The sequence below is a fragment of the Oryctolagus cuniculus genome, chromosome 3 (genome assembly GCF_051225735.1).
Source record: "Oryctolagus cuniculus isolate XC-2025 breed Fujian yellow rabbit chromosome 3, ASM5122573v1, whole genome shotgun sequence".
NCBI lineage: Eukaryota > Metazoa > Chordata > Mammalia > Lagomorpha > Leporidae > Oryctolagus > Oryctolagus cuniculus.
The window spans coordinates 117,386,975-117,402,912 of NC_142869.1; positions in this window are offsets into that span (position 1 = coordinate 117,386,975).

The window sequence follows — 15,938 nt, forward strand, 5'->3', positions numbered from 1 at the left end:
CTCACTCTCTCACACACTCTCTGTGCCCTGCCTCAGTCACTCTGCCTTTAAACAAAGTATCAAAATAAAACTTTAAAAGTACATATTCTTAAAAAAAATCCCCTGCTCTTGCAGTGTATTGAGGGGCACAGACAATTAAAGGGGCCAGGGAATGACCAGAGCGTCTAGGACGGTGGTAGGGGCAGCTGTGGGAGGAGCCATGGGAAGTGCTGCTTTGGTAGCAGGTGCTTCCCTAAACAGGGTGTCCGACGATGGCTTTCCCTGAGAAGGTGACACTGGAGCAACTGGAAACCTGGGGAGAAAGCTTTGGGGGAGACGGAAGGACAAGGAGCCTGCCTGGCACGTTGGAGGTTGGAGTGGGAGTGGGGGGATGGGGGATTGGAGGAACTGCAGGGAAGGGGACAGATTGCGACTTTTCCACTTTCACTGGAAACCTTCGTTCTGTCTGCACGCTGTTGTTGAGGCTAGGTGTCCCTCTGACTCACCCGATTTCGTAGGAAGCCATGGTCCTGGGAGAAACTCCATCTCATGGCTGCCCCTGGCCATCATCTGGCTGGTGCCTACTGGCCACACCCACCTTGGCCTTTCCCCCAGGACAGGCCACACTCAGGACGATGACGTTAATATGGAACCAAACTCCTTCCTGTGACTGAAGGGTCAGGGTCTGCCTCACAGCCACATCCCTGCACGTGCCCAGCTCAGCAGAACCCCAGGACGGGGAGCAGGCATTGAGCCAGCGCTTCTGAGGCTCATGTCCCACATTGAGTGCCTGGATTAACTTCCCGGCTCTGGCTCCTGACTCCAGCTCTGTGGGGAGCAGCCCGGACTGGACTGAGTTACTGGAATTAAGACTTATTCTATGCATCTGCTCTCCCACAATATGGCGCTGGGAGAGAAGTAAACAGCTTCCGCACAGCTGCCTCCAGTTCAGCTAATAAACTGTAGGACTTGCTCCTGATTGGAGGAGAGCAGCGTACTCGGCGTGTGGGCAGCCGAGTTGGGATTGGCGGAGGAGGACTATAAAGGAGGAGAGAGACGGCATTCACCAGGAACATCTAAGGGGAACATCTAGCTGAAGGAACACCTGTGCAGCCCCCGAGAAGAGCCGGCCGGCGGTGTGCCGCTCCCCTGCGGAAGTGGGGAATGTGGCCAGGGGGAACTGCCCTTCCACGGAGGTGGAAGGGATAGTAGCCAACCCGGGAGGAACCAGCAGCAAACCCGGGGAGGGCCGAGCAGACGAAAGAACAGCGCAGGGTCCTGTGTCGTTCCTCCACGAGGAGGGGGAGCGACACAGCTCCAGGCTGATGAGACTCTGGGAGGCAGGGCTGATGGCCCAGGTAATGGCAGCCCACGGGGGAGACCTCGGTGGGGTGTCCAGCCGCAGTCTAACCCTGACCTTTCCAGGCATTTGGGGAATGAACCAGTGGATGGGAGCGTTCCCTTTTGCTCTCTCTCGCTTGCTCGCTCTCTCTCTCTCTCTCTGTCATGCTCTCTATCTCCCTCTCAAATGGATTTTTAAAATTAAAAATATAACAATGATAACTACAGGATATTCTCACTCACCTCCACGTGGCTGCACCCGCTGTTCCCTCACCTGAGCACCTGCAGGCCTCACTTTACCAAGGACCCTGCCTGATGCCTCGCCCTCCCCTCTCCCCGTTCTGGGCTGCTACAGTTCCCTCGTGACTTCTCAGGCCATTCTTGGTTTTCTATCTCTTGCCCTCCATAGCAGCCTCCCTGAGGGCAGGTGTCAGCGCTGTCTCATTCATGCCACAGGAGCACCTGGCCTGGCTGCTGCCTCCCAAATCCCCAGACATTCTGATGGAACAGCAGCAGGAAAAGGAGACAGGCTGTGGGCTCACGGGTACCAGCGACCCAGATTCAGATGGAGAGGGCCCAGGGATGGAAGTGAAACAAGAGTTGGGGACGGGAGCCAGGTGGCCTCAGAGAGGGCATGAGCAGGAAGCGAGATTTTGTGGGAGCCTGCAGGCCGGTGGCCGCCAGGGCGAAGCCAGCATCATCGGGTCTTTCCATTGGCTTTGTTGGGAGTCTGAGAGCTCCCGGGGCCTGTCTTTGGCTTCCTCGGGCACTGAAAGCACTGGCCTTGTCCAAAAGGGAGAAGGCACGGTGCACGCCCGTGTGCTAGGCAGGTACTGTGTTGGGTCCTTGCACATCTGCTCCTGTTGAATCCTCACAGCTCTACAACGGGGAGATAGATGCTGATCCCTGCCTCCCAGGTGGGAACCATCAGACTGGGGAGACAGGTGCTGATCCCTGCCTCCCAGATGGGAACCATCAGACTGGGGAGACAGGTGCTGAGCCCTGCCTCCCAGGTGGGAACCATCAGACTGATCAGCAGCCTAAATCTTCACTGATGCATCCACCAAAGGTCTTTTTCTCTCTATTTCTGCCCTCAAACCCTTAAGGGCCTATGCACCTTAATCTCTATTCCAGGCTGTCACCCCCACAGAAGTAAGAATTCAAAGCAGAGGCATATATACAGTGTACACATGAGAGCAGGATTTACTTAAAAGTGATAGTGGGTATACATGCATGCCCGAGTGTGGGCACCCATCACACATGGGCCAAAAAGAGAGAAGCCAGAAAAAGAACATAGTCCTAAACCCTAGAGTGGAAAGAGGGCTCCCCCCATGTCAGCCCTTTTATGAGATAGGGTGGTGCCCATACCAGAACATACAAACAGGGTGGCGTTTAGGGGCATGAGGTTTTCAGAGAGCTTCATGGGACCTCCAAGTTGAACTCAACTTCCAGGTGGCCAGGATGGCATCTCCTTCCAGGACTGGGATGAGACACAAGGGCATCATGGGAAAGTGTGCATACTGGATTAACAGGTAAAGGGGTGGAGTTACAACGCAGGGCCTGCAGAAATTCCAGCTCACCTATCCCTACCTAATCCTCCTGCTGGGTCCCCAGTCAGAGAAGACCCGCCCATGGTAGAATGGCAGCACCATTTCCAAGGACTTGCTGCACACAGCTCTCCCGACTCCTACTCCAGGGCTCGCTTCCCTGAAGGCAGCTGCTGCGGCAGGTTTCTGTCTCGGGAGAGCCACGTGACTCTGTCTCCCTCTGCCTCTCTCTTTTTCTGGCTATCTTGAAATCTTTACTGAGTGCACGGATCCAGTCCCCTTTGGCAAGGCCTGTGCTGGGGCTGGGGATCCCGGGAGGACCTTGCCTCTCCGGGACTCCAGGCCTGCTCCGCCCCTCTGACGGTCCTGGAATCCTGCCCAGCCTCCATCTCCAAGACCACAGGGAGGGGCCGGAAGAAGCCCAGGACCACGAGGTGGGAGGATACTTCTGAAGCCGGAAGTGTTGCCTATCCCCAAAGCCAACCCTGCCTCTCCGTCTTCCTTGCCCCAACAAAGCTGCTGCAAAGCAGCCAGAAGCAGTCTTCTCTCTTGCGTAAGGACGCCAAGGTGGCAGCCCTGCAGAAGCTGAGAACAGATTGATGGCCCCCGGGGCCTGGAAGGGTGTGGGGGAGGTGGAAAGGATGATTAACGGGGCCGGGAGTGGACTGTGGCACAACTGGGCCACCATGGTTGTAACCGCTGATTGTCCATTTCTCTTTCTTTTATTTTTATTTATTTTTTTTTTTTTTGACAGGCAGAGTGGATAGTGAGAGAGAGAGAGACAGAGAGGAAGTTCTTCCTTTTGCCGTTGGTTCACCCTCCAATGGCCACTGCGGCCGGCGCACCGCGCTGATCCGAAGCCAGGAGCCAGGTGCTTCTCCTGGTCTCCCATGGGGTGCAGAGCCCAAGCACTTGGGCCATCCTCCACTGCACTCCCTGGCCACAGAAGAGAGCTGGCCTGGAAGAGGGGCAACCAGGACAGAATCCGGCGCCCCAACCGGGACTAGAACCCGGTGTGCCGGCGCCGCAAGGTGGAGGATTAGCCTATTGAGCCGCGGCGCCAGCCCCTTTTCTTTCTTTAAGATGTATTTATTTGAGAGACAGAGTTACAGAGAGAGAGAGAGGGAGAGACAGAGAGAAAGGTCTTCCATCCGCTGGTTCACCCCTCAGATGGGTGCAATGGGCAGAGCTGCACCGAACAGAAGCCAGGTGCTAGGGGCTTCTTTCAGGTTTCCCACATGGGTACAGGGGCCCAAGCACTTGGGCCATCTTCTACTGCTTTCCCAGATCATATCAGTGAGCTGGATCTGAAGAGGAGCTACCGGGACTCAAGCCAGTGCCCCTATGGGATGCCGCTGCCACAGAGGGCAGCTTGACCTGCTGTGTCACAGTGCCAGCCCCTGATTGTACATTCCAAAGCAGCTAGAGGATTTAGAGTGCTCCCAACACAAAGGAATGATGGGTGCTTGCAGGCAGGGGCATGCCAGTTCCCCTGAGCTAATGGCTGCACGTGGTCTGCAGGTGTTGAAATGTCACACTGCCCCCATAAACGTGCGCAATTATTATGTCAGTCGAATGTATTTTAAAACTCGGTCACTTCCTGGCTTTTGTTTTCCATAAACCCTCCCAGGCCCGCAGGGGGATCACGGTCTCTTGGGCTTGGACAAAAGATCTGGGAGGAAGTAGCGGGAGAGCTAGAAGGAGGTCTGTTGCCCAGGCTGAGAATCCTGGGGTGGGGGAGGGAGGCTGTGGGCCCTGCTCCCTAACTGAGCCCTGGGATGAGGCAGGACCCCCTCTGGGGGGGGTCAGTGGGGTGTGAGAGCAGAGGGTGCCTGGCCCTGGTTTCCTGGGAGGCGCTAGCTGCCTCCAGGTGCATCTCAGCAGTGCTAGAGGAAGACAGAGGGCTGGTGGCAGATGTCGCCTGCACAGTGGCCCTGCAGAACAGTGCCTCCCCCGCAACCCCACCTCCCTCTAGGCCTTCATCCCAGGAAAAGGCCAGGGGAGAGCCCTAAAAATGACTGAGTTGAAGTTATGAAAACTTCTGGGTGCATTGAGGGTTCCAAATAGAAACGCAGCAATGAGAACAAAATGAGGTCACTTTTCTGGTTCACCCGGGTGAGAGAGACAAGCAGAGAGGCTGCGGCAGCAGGAAAGGAGGACAGGCAAATTACACCATGTGGGGGCAGGGTGTGAGGGCAGAAGGCTGCCTGGAGGAGGCGAGGCTGCACCTTGACGTGGGTGCCGATTCCGAGAGAGCTCGTTCTTGCCAACACAGTTCTCTATCGCGGGAGTTGTGGGAATGTGTTTCCCACTTGTTTCGTTCCAGGCTCTTGTGAGAGATAAGAATTCAAAACAGGGACATAACGCACAACTGGGAGCAGGATTTATTTATTTAAAGAGAGAGGATGCATTCAGACGTGAGTGCAGGCAGCCCCACGAGGAGAGATGCTTGCCATGATAGGGCCAGGGAGAGAGCTGCCTCTGAGAACAGAGAATCTGCATTGATCCATGAGGTGAGAGAGAGACAGAGAGACAGAGAGCACGCAGGCTGGCTGCCTACTCCCGTCCAGCAGCCCCTGTATGGGGTAGTGGATGGTATCTCCATGCGGGGCTCAGTGGACACGTGTTCGTCACGGTGTCCCCTGGATGCTGCAGGAAGCTCGGGTGCATCATGGGAAAGTGCTGTGCTGAATCAGCATGCATGGGGTTGGTGTTAGGATATAGGACAAGAGACAGAAACAGGAGAACCTTCTAGCTCTTTCAATCCCCGACTGACTTCCCGCCTAAGCCCGCGTCACAGGGAGGGGAGGCCAAACAGCTGTTGGATGAACAAAGCCCCGTGGGACATCTCAGAGCGTGAGGACGAAGTGTTGCCTGTTGTCCTGGTGGCAGGTCCCTGGGACCCGACAGGCGCTGATTGGGCACCGCTTCCCGCAAATACCCTATCTGGCCAGCAAGGGGAGCAAGCTGGCCGTGGCCCAGGGCACGGCGGGCTCTGCAGGACAAGGATGGGGAGGAGCCAGGGCTCATGGCCTCCTGGCCTCCGGGAGCCCGCTGGGACGTGGGCAGCCCTGGGATCTTCAGCCCCTCCCCTGGGCAGCCTGTAACCCTCCTGCAGCCCTGAACCTCTAGAATGGTTCTTCTGGGTGCTGTGCATGCCTCCCTGACTTGTCAGTAGCTGGGCAGAGAAAGAGAGGAGCCGATGGCCTGGCGTGGCTTCCAGGGACCTCTGTGCTGGCTGCGAGAGGGGCTAGGTGCCTGGCAGTTTTCACTGGCAAGACTTCCATCAACGGAGTCGTGGACAATGGCAGGTGTTGAAAGATAATTAGTACTCATCGACCCAGCCGCTCCAGCTGTCATACTCTCAGTAGACCCACTCCATGGTGGCACACTGTTCAGCCATGAAGAGCCCTGTCTTCCGGGGATATTACATGACGTGGGACTGTGCTCCCATACAACATGCTTAGTTCAGCATTGGACCTTCCAGAATCCCCCTGGGCTCTGACCTGCTCCCCCACCTCCCAGGACATTGGCCCCAGGGGTCTGCATCACCCAGCTCCTGGCTCTGGCTACAAGGTGGGTTTGGCCAGTATGGAAGACACCAGCTGGAGATGGAAGGGTGGGAGGGGAGCGAGGCTGGGATCCGTCTTCACCCTCTCTCTGTCTCAGTGTTTCCAGGGCGACGGCTCCCCTGGGCACATCCCCGCTCTGGGCTCTGTGACTTCCCCTGGTTTCTGCCCTTGTCCCTTTGATCCCAAGGATGGTAACAGCTTCCTGCCTTGGCCAACCCATCAGCATCCTTTGTGGGTTCCGCCTTGAACTTGGCCTCTCTGTCCATTGTCACTCACTAACAGCCTCGGGATGAATGCGGTTTCCTGGCAGGACTGTGAGCGAGGCTGTGTCAACTTGAGAAGAGGATGCAAAATGCTACCCTGGAAGAAAGGCCCGCTGCTGTTTCCGCAGCATCTCCCTGCGCCCTCACAGCAGTGCCGTGGGGAGCAGCCAAGGGGCCTGTTGACACCAGATTCGGATTTAGAAAGTGTTCGAAGGCAGAATCCATTAGCATCTCTGTGCAAAGGGAGATAGGCTAGCAGAGGGAAAGCGAGCAAGGGACCGTGCTGTCCGGACCAGACTGCCCTTTTTAAAGGTGTGCTACTTTAACTCTCGAGAACAAGGATGCTGTTCTGATGAGAAGGGGTTGGGGCAGCCGCTTGGGCAAGCAGGCTACACAGGCTCGGAGGACCTGGCTCCTCCCTAAGCTAAAGTCTTACCCACCTAAGAACAGGATGGGCGGACTTGACTTCCGGGAATCCCAGCTGCAGCCCTGCATGGTCTCAGTTTAGCCAATCTTTGAAATGGTTGTGTGAACACTCACCGTGTGGGCCATGGTGCTAACTGGTACATAGAGTCTGCCCCGGCTGGGTAAGGTGCCTGGCCACAGTGGGAACTCAGCCGACGTGACCTCTTATCCCTTTAACCACATGCGGGCAGGAGAATACTGCTCTGGCTGGAACTGAACAGCAGGTGCAAGACAATGCCTCGTGTTGTGGCCAGCTGCCTGGCACACTTGTGGCCCCTCCTCCGGGGTGGACAAACCAATGAATGAACAAACATATGTTCCGCCCCCACCTGCCCTCCCAGCGGCTCCCGGCGTGCTCTACACAGTCCCGAAACCTCTTTGTTCTCTATTCTGCTCCACAAAATAGGCACAGACCGAGTGGCTGAAAACAGCACATCGTTGTCCTCTCAAAGTTCCTGCACAGCCCCAGACCTCAGGGCTGTGGGTGCTGTGCCTGGAGGCCTCCCAGGGCTGCAGCCCGGGTGTCAGCTGGGCTGAGTTCTTATCAGGAGGTTGGGCTGGGCTGGGGCTCAGGACCTGGGCACGTGCCATGCCCAGCTTCCCACCCCCTGAGTCTCAAGACTCACTCACCCTGTTGGCAGCATTTGTCGGAGGTGGGTAGGACCAAGGTGCCTGTTTGCCTGCAGACTGTTAGCTTCTAGAATCATCCATGGTTCCTTGCCACGTGTCCTCATAATGTGGCCGTTTCGCTGCTTCAAAGTTGGTGTGGAAGTCTCTCACCTCTGCTCAGCGCCCTGTGTGTGTGTGTGTGTGTGTGTGTAAATAAAATCACCTTTGCTACGTGCCATAACTCGACCAGGGGAAGACAGGCCAGCACCTTGGCAGTATCCTCCTGGTAAAGAAACAAGTGCCAGGCTCCTCCCACACTCCAGTGGAGAGGGTGAGGGTCACCCAGAGGTTGGGAAGTGGGGATTTGTGGCGGGGTCACCCTAGGATGTGTCTGCCACACCTATGCCTTCTGATTTTCTTTCTTTTTTTCTTTTTTCTTTTTTTTTTTTTGACAGGCAGAGTTAGACAGTGAGAAAGAGAGACAGAGAGAAAGGTCTTCCTTCCATTGGTTCACCCCCCAAATGGCTGCCACAGCCGGCGCTGTGCCGATCCGAAGCCAGGAGCCAGGTGCTTCTCCTGGTCTCCCATGCAGGTGCAGGGCCCAAGCACTTTGGCCATCCTCCACTGCCCTCCCGGGCCACGGCAGAGAGCTGGCCTGGAAGAGGAGCAACCAGGACAGAATCCGGTGCCCCAACCGGGACTAGAACCCGGGGTACTGGCACCGCAGGTGGGGATTAGCCTAGTGAGCCGCGGCGCCGGCCATTGCCTTCTGAGTTCTGCTTTCTGCTGGGTAATGAAAAATCCCATGCCCTTTTCTTGCAAGTAAATGATTTGCACGTTTACATGACAGCCAGGAAGCCCTGCCTTAACAACACATATTAGACACGAGCACTTGAGTCCGGACTCAGAATGCACGACATGGCCAGCTTGCGTGTGTGTGGTATATGAGAGTTTATGGGGGGGTGTGCATGGGGGGCGGGCGTTGTATAGTACGTGAGGTGATGTGTGCATGTGGTATTTGATGCATGTATGTGTGTATGTGTGGTACGTGTGTGTGTGGTGTATGCGTGGTATGTGATGTGTGTGTATGTGCATGTGTTGTATGTGTTGCATGTGTGGTGTATGATGTGGTATGTTGTGATGTATGTGTTGTATGTATGGTGTGTGTGGTGTGTACTGTGTGTGTGTGTGTGGTTGTGCTGTGGTATGTCTGTCTGGTATATGTACTGTATGAGTGGTGTGCGAGGTTTGTGATGTGTGGTGTGATGTATGTGTTGTATGTATGGTGTGTGTGGTGTGTACTGTGTGTGTGCGTGTGGTTGTGCTGTGGTGTGTCTGTCCGGTATATGTACTGTATGAGTGGTGTGCGAGGTTTGCGATGTGTGGTGTGATGTATGTGTTGTATGTATGGTGTGTGTGGTGTGTGATGGGCTGTGTGCATCTGGTATACGTGCTCTATGTGGTGTGTGAGGTATGTGGTGTGTGCAGTGTGGTGTATATATCATATGTGAGTGTGTGTGGTATGTGATGATGTGTGTGCCTGTGGTATGTGTGCATGTATGCATGTGTGTGGTGTGGGGTGTGTGTGATAACTTCCGGTGAAGGGATGGTTGAAGATTGAGGGGCACGCAGGGAACTTGTCCCCAGACACAGCGTGCGTCCCTTGTTTCAATCCTGATTCCTGCAAACCAGCAGGTTCGTGCGGCACAGTCGGGAGAATTTAATCCGCATCGGCCGGATGATCAGCAGGCGCCGCTGCGGGTTGGATTGCGCGTGTTGATAGGGAAGCTCAGTGCAGACGGCTTCACTTGCTCGTTGGGTAAGAGCCTGGCCTTGTTTTACAGAGACTTGCCGGAATGGGTAACATTATGCTGCCAGGGAGCTTCTTCCGCAGAAATAAAAATAGACAAGCAAGCGTGGCGGATGGGAACCAATGGCTGCATCTGCGTGATGGACGACTGGGTGTTTGCCAGAGTCAGGATCTAACCGGGACACCACAGCCACGGGAGCAGAGAAAGTCTGGGAGGCTGTGGGGAGCCGGACAGAGGACCCAGAGATTCGTGTTGGCTGCTGGCAACCCAGAGTGCGGGGGTGGGGCCAGGGTGATGTCAGGAGCCAAGAGCTCATTCCAGGTCCCTCTTACAGGTGGCAGGAACCCAACAACTTGAGCCCTCACCTGCTGCCTCCCAGGGTGTGCGTTGGCAGGAAGCTGGACTTGGGAACAGAGCTGAGGCTTGAACGTAGGCATATATGGGTCATGGGTGTCCCAAGAGGGGTCTTAACTGCAGGGCCAAACATTGGCCCCTGGTTTATAAATTATATACGAGCACCATGTTGTGGATGAGATCACTGAGGCCTAGGGAAGCTAAATGATCTAAGACTGCACAGCAAGTTGGTAACAGAACAGGCATCCTCTTTCGGTGTGTCTTTCACAGGACCACGCGCCTCTGTCTTTGCATTTTCCGGTGGCTCCCACGCTGTGCTGTGAAATACAGTATGTTCTCTCTCACCCTGCAGCCTGTTAGACATGTCACCGCTCTGAGCAGAGGGCTGCCGTGGCCTTTTAGAGACAGCCATGGAGAGCTCACAATGGGTGGTTTCAGCTAATGTCCCCCTCCCCGTGAAGTGCTTGATCCACTGGGAGCAGAGTCACCCAGCTCATTTTAGGGAATGCAGACCCAAAACGAAAATGCCAACAAGCATTACCCTTGTAGAGACAGAAATACGGGGATTGCCAGGGGCTGGGGAAAGTAGAGGCTGGCTGGGGAGCATTTGATTCAGGGGTACAGTGGCATGGTAAAAGTGCTTTGGGGCCTGGCACTGTGGCATAGCAGGTAAAGATGCCACCTGCAATGCCAGCATCCCATGTGGGTGCCAGTTTGCATCCTGGCTGCTCCACTTCCGATACAGCTCCCTGCTAATGGCCTATGGAAGATGGCTCAAGTGCTTGGGCCCCTGCACCCATGTGGGAGATCCGGAAGAAGCCCCTGCTCCTGGTTTCAGATCAGCTCAGCTCCAGCTGATGCGGCCATTTGGGGAGTGAACCAGCGGATGGCAGACCTTTCTCTCTGTCTCTCCCTCTCTCTGTCTATAACTCTGCCTTTCAAATAAATAAATCTCAAAAAAAGAAAAGCTTTGGAACTAGAGTTGGTGCTTGTACAACGTGGTGAAGGTACTAGATGCCAGCGAATGGCCCACACTGAATGGTTAATTGTATGTCACACAGATCTCAGCCCCGTAAAAGCAAAGACCCTGCACTTAACCGCTTTAAACGTCCCAGCTCGGCTCTTCTGGACCCACACACATCCTGGCCTGGCCACCCACCACCTCACCGCACCGCACGTCAGCAGGAGCCAAGATTCCGGCGGGCACTGAGCCAGGGCGTGGGGAGCACTGTTTTGGGGAGCATATTGCTCTCCCCGCCCCCGTCGAGGGAGGCCCTGCAAGAAAGGCCCCTTTAGGCTGGAGGGTGCCTGTGAGTTGCACATTCCTGGGTTGGAGAGAGGCTGCAGGCAGCACCTATGTGCCCAGCAGTCTCCTGGGGGGATGGGGGCAGGTTCGGAGGTCAAGGGTTTCCTAGCAACACTTTCTGTCCTCTCCCCCTCTCCACCCCTCCCCCACACACAGGGACTCCAGCTGTCAGATTGAGGAGAGGCAGAGGGAGGGGCCCAAAGTCCTTCCCTCTAAAGGAACTGCAATAGAGAACACCCATGGAAGAGACTACATTCACACCTCTTCCTCCTCCACCCCTCCTCCTGGGTGCGAAAGGCAGGCTGGTGCTGGGCGACCGATAGGCAGGGGACAGTCCAGCCACTCGGGCCTGTGAGGCTTGCAGAAGGCCAGAGACTGCCCTAGAGGGGCTTTTTAAAAATCCAGGAACAGGGCTGGCGCCGTGGCTCAGTAGGCTAATCCTCCGTCTTGCGGTGCCGGCACACCGGGTTCTAGTCCCAATCAGGGCGCCGGATTCTGTCCCGGTTGCCCCTCTTCCAGTCCAGCTCTCTGCTGTGGCCCCGGAGTGCAGTGGAGGATGGCCAAAGTCCTTGGGTCCCTGCAGCCGCATGGGAGACCAGGAGAAACACCTGGCTCCTGGCTTCGGATCAGCGTGGTGCGCCAGCCGCAATGGCCACTGGGGGGTGGACCAACGGAAAAGGAAGACCTTTCTCTCTGTCTTTCTCTCACTGTCCACTCTGCCTGTCAAAAAATAAAAATAAAAAATCCAGGAACAACCAAAAAGCTACAGGATCAGCCAAAGGAACGCACTAAGGATTGTGAACAGGGGACGTGGCTTACATCTCTGAAAGATGGAGAGGGAGAGGAAAAAAATAGAACAACGTTCGTGTCCCGCACAGCTCCGAATGCTAAGGAAGTGGCTTCCTCTGGGTCTCTGTCTTCTCGTCTGTAACGAGGATGACAGTGTCTTCTTCCTGGGTGGCTGCAGTGGGAAAATATTCACGCAGCAGCTGGCACGCAGGCAGATCAATAAAACATGGAATGGGGCTGCAGCTTTCAGAAAGCAAGGGACTCTCGGGCACAAAGCTGATGCCGCTGAACAGACGTTCTGTTTTTCCTAACCCTTGGGCTTTGGAATATGGATCAGCCTTGATTTTCCTAGGGCCAGCCTCCTCCACTGACGCAAAACCTCAAAACCCGCTTTGGCATTGCCCGTGAAGTCCCCGGATATATTGCTCTGCCTCAAGCGGCACAGAGGGTAGTGAGACCTGGGACAGGCCATGATGCTGGAAATGGCCCTGGGACCTTGGTGGCTTCTGCATGGCAAAGGAGTCCAATCCCTTCCTGAGGCAGGGGGCCTGGAGTGGAGAAGGAGTGATGTGCAGTTACATAAGCTGCAACAAAAATACCCATGACCCTGGCACCCCCAGCACTGGAGGTGTGATGGGGCATTTTTCCCCAAAAGCTTTGGGCTGGCCGCCCTTGCAACCAGATTTCAGTATAAATTGGTTCTGGGGCTGGAGACAGGTCTTTGGGATTGAAAAGGAGAGAAAAAGTGGAGCAGCTGTGCCTTGGGAGACCTTGGCATTGAGGCACCTGTGTCAGACAGGTGTGTGTTGCTTTAATTAAAATACCTGACAGAAATGAACTTATAAAGGAAAGAACAGGCTTATTTTCACTTGCAGTTTTTTTAAAAAGATTTATTTATTTTATTTGAAAGACAGAGTCACAGAGAGGCAGAAGGAGGGAGAGAGAGAGAGAGAGACATCTTCCATCCGCTGGTTCACTCCCCAAATGGCCGCAATGCTCAGAGCTGTGCCAATCCAAAGCCAGGAGCCAGGAGCTTCCTGCAGATATCCCACACAGGTTCAGGGCCCAAGCACCTGCACTTGGGCCATCTTTCACTGCTTTCCCAGGCCATAGCAGAGAGCTGGATCAGAAGTAGAGCAACCGGGACTCAAATCAGCACCCATATGGGATGCCGGCACCGCAGGTAGAAGCTTAGGCTACTACACCACAGTGCGGCCCCCTCACTCACGGTTTTAGAGGCCCACAGCCCGCGGTTAGTAGCCCCACTGCTCTGGCGTCTGAGGAGAGTGGCGGAAGGCAGAACATTGTGGTGGGAGCATCAGGGTGAGCCAGGAAGCAGAGAGAACTGCTGGTGTAGACTCGGCTTAAATAACCAGCCCTGGGGCCGGTGCTGTGGCACAGTGGGTAAAGCCGCCACCTGCAGTGCCGGCATCCCATATGGGTGCCGGTTCAAGTCCTGGCTGCTCCACTTCCGATCCAGCTCTCCAATATGGCCTGGGAAAGCAGTGGAAGATGGCCTAAGTCCCTGGGGCCCTGCACCCTCATGCAAGACCTGGAGGAGGCTCCTGGCTCCTGGCTTCTGGCTTCAGATCAGCTCAGCTCTGGCCACTGCGGTCATCTGGGGAGTGAAGCAGCAGATGGAAGATTCTCTCTCTCTCTCCCTCTCTCTCTCTATCTCTGTCTCTGTCTCTATCTCTCTCTGTAACTCTTTCAAATAAATAAAATAAAGAGCCACCTGCCAACATGGCCTCCTAGGATACCATCATGGAACCCAGTGTCCACCCTAATCCATTGACAATTAACATTAATCCGTTCACCCCACTTCAGGCACACAGGGTCTTCGGGGACACACAAGTTATTATCCATACTGTAGCAGCTCGTCGTGATGTGGCTCATACATACATACTGGGCTCAGGCGGCTTGTGCGTGGGCCTCAGTTTCTTTGTGAGTAAAAATGGAGACAGCACTTGGGACGGCGTCAGTGACCTGTCACCGGACAGTGCTCCGCAGCAGGCGGGGACCATGCTGACCCCTCTCGATAGCGGATTGCTGGTTGGGAGGACCGAATCGTGTTCTCTCCGCATGGGACTGTAAGTTGGCGACATGGCCTTTAAAGAGGTGATTCTGTTAAAAGGAGGCCACCAGGCGGGCCCCGATCCTGTAAGAAGAGGAAATTTGGCCCCACCGCGAGCTGTAATGGCAGCAGTGTGTCCGTGCTGTGCTGTGAGTGTGGCCCAAATCCAGAAGGAGTTTGTCCCTCCCATGGGTCTCCCTACATTCACGCTCAGCCTACTTTAGAGCTCTTAAGAAAGTCCGCCGGGAACTCATGTCTGAGTCTATCACGTTTCATGTTACCGGGACATAAGTGGATCACCAGCAGAGCTTCTGACGCTCCCTCTCGCATGCTGCCTTCCAGTCTGGGGCCTGAAGAGTGTTATATTCTCGTGTAATTAAGTCCTCACCGCTACGTCACCCCTACTACCACCCCACTGTACAGACGAGGACTCCGAGGACCAGGGGCGCAAGTTGCTAATAGGCAATGGGGCTGCATCTGGGAACCAGCTTCACAAACTACAACGGATGCTCTCCCAGCTGCTGCCTCCTGCCAATGGGGTCCCCCCCACTCCCCCGCCCCGCCTGGCGGGACAGAGATCTGTTGCCCTGGAGACAGACCCAAAAGACAGCACCCAGAAAGAGAAGCTGGGCTTGGACTGCGAAGGGAAATCTTGGTATGTAGTCAAGGAAGACAGATCGCTGGAGGCCAGGCCCTGGGCAGGCCCCGGCTGTGATGGGGTAAGGCACTCAACAGAGGATGGCAAACCCAACAGGGACACGACGGGTGAGCAGGGCAGGGGGTGTGGTCAGCTCTCTGTTTCTTCTGCAAATGTCCCTTTTCTACATTTTTTAAAAGACTTATTTTATTTACTTGAAAGGCAGTTTCAGAGAGAGAAAGAGAGAATCTTCCATGTGCTGGTTCACTCCCCAAATGGATGCAATGGCCAGGGCTAGGCCAAGCTGGACCCAGGAGCCAGGAGCTTCTTCCAGGTCTCCCACTTGGGTGTAGGGGCACAAGCACTTGGGTCGTCTTCTGCTGCTTTCCCAGGCACATTTGCAGGGAGCTGGATTGGAAGCAGAGCAACCAGAACTCAAACCGTCACCCATATGGGATGTCAGCATTGCAGGTAGCAGCTTCACCTGCTACACCACAGCGCTGGCCCCTTTTCTACATTTTTCTCAAAACAGCCAATGTGTTGGCATCAGTGATATGCCAAGGGGGAGGGGTGGCGGCACCTCACTGCTGGCAGGGAGAAGTGCATTGTCTATACAGAATAAATTTTTAGAAACAAATAAAACCATTTGCTCTGGAATAAATATGCCCTCTCCTATCTCCCAATTCTTGTGCTGAAATTCAGACCTTGGGATGGCACTCAGAGATGGGGTATTTGGGAGGTAGTTAGGTTTATTTTGTCATTTTTTAAACCAGTTATGTGTATTTGAAAGGCAGGGAGACAGAGCTTGAGGTTCTAGCCACTGGTTCACTTCCCAAGTGCCTACAGCAGCTGGGACTGGGCCAGGCAGAAGCGGGGGGCCCAGAGCTCAACCCAGATCTCTCCCATGGGAGGCAGGGACACAGCCACTTGATCCATCTCACTTGCTGCCTCCTAGGGTGTGGGTCAGCAGGAAGCTGGAACAGAGGGCAGAGCCAGGACTCGAACCCAGGCCCTCTACTGTGTGAGGCAGGCATCTCAGGTAGTGTCATCTCACCTGTTGCACCCAAGACCCAGCCCAGTGATGAGGCTTAGATGAGATCTTGAAGGCAGAGGTGGTGAGACGCGTGTCCTTGCAGCAGACACCAAGGAGCCTGGCTTCCTCCCTCGCACAGCAAGACGGTAGCCCTCTGC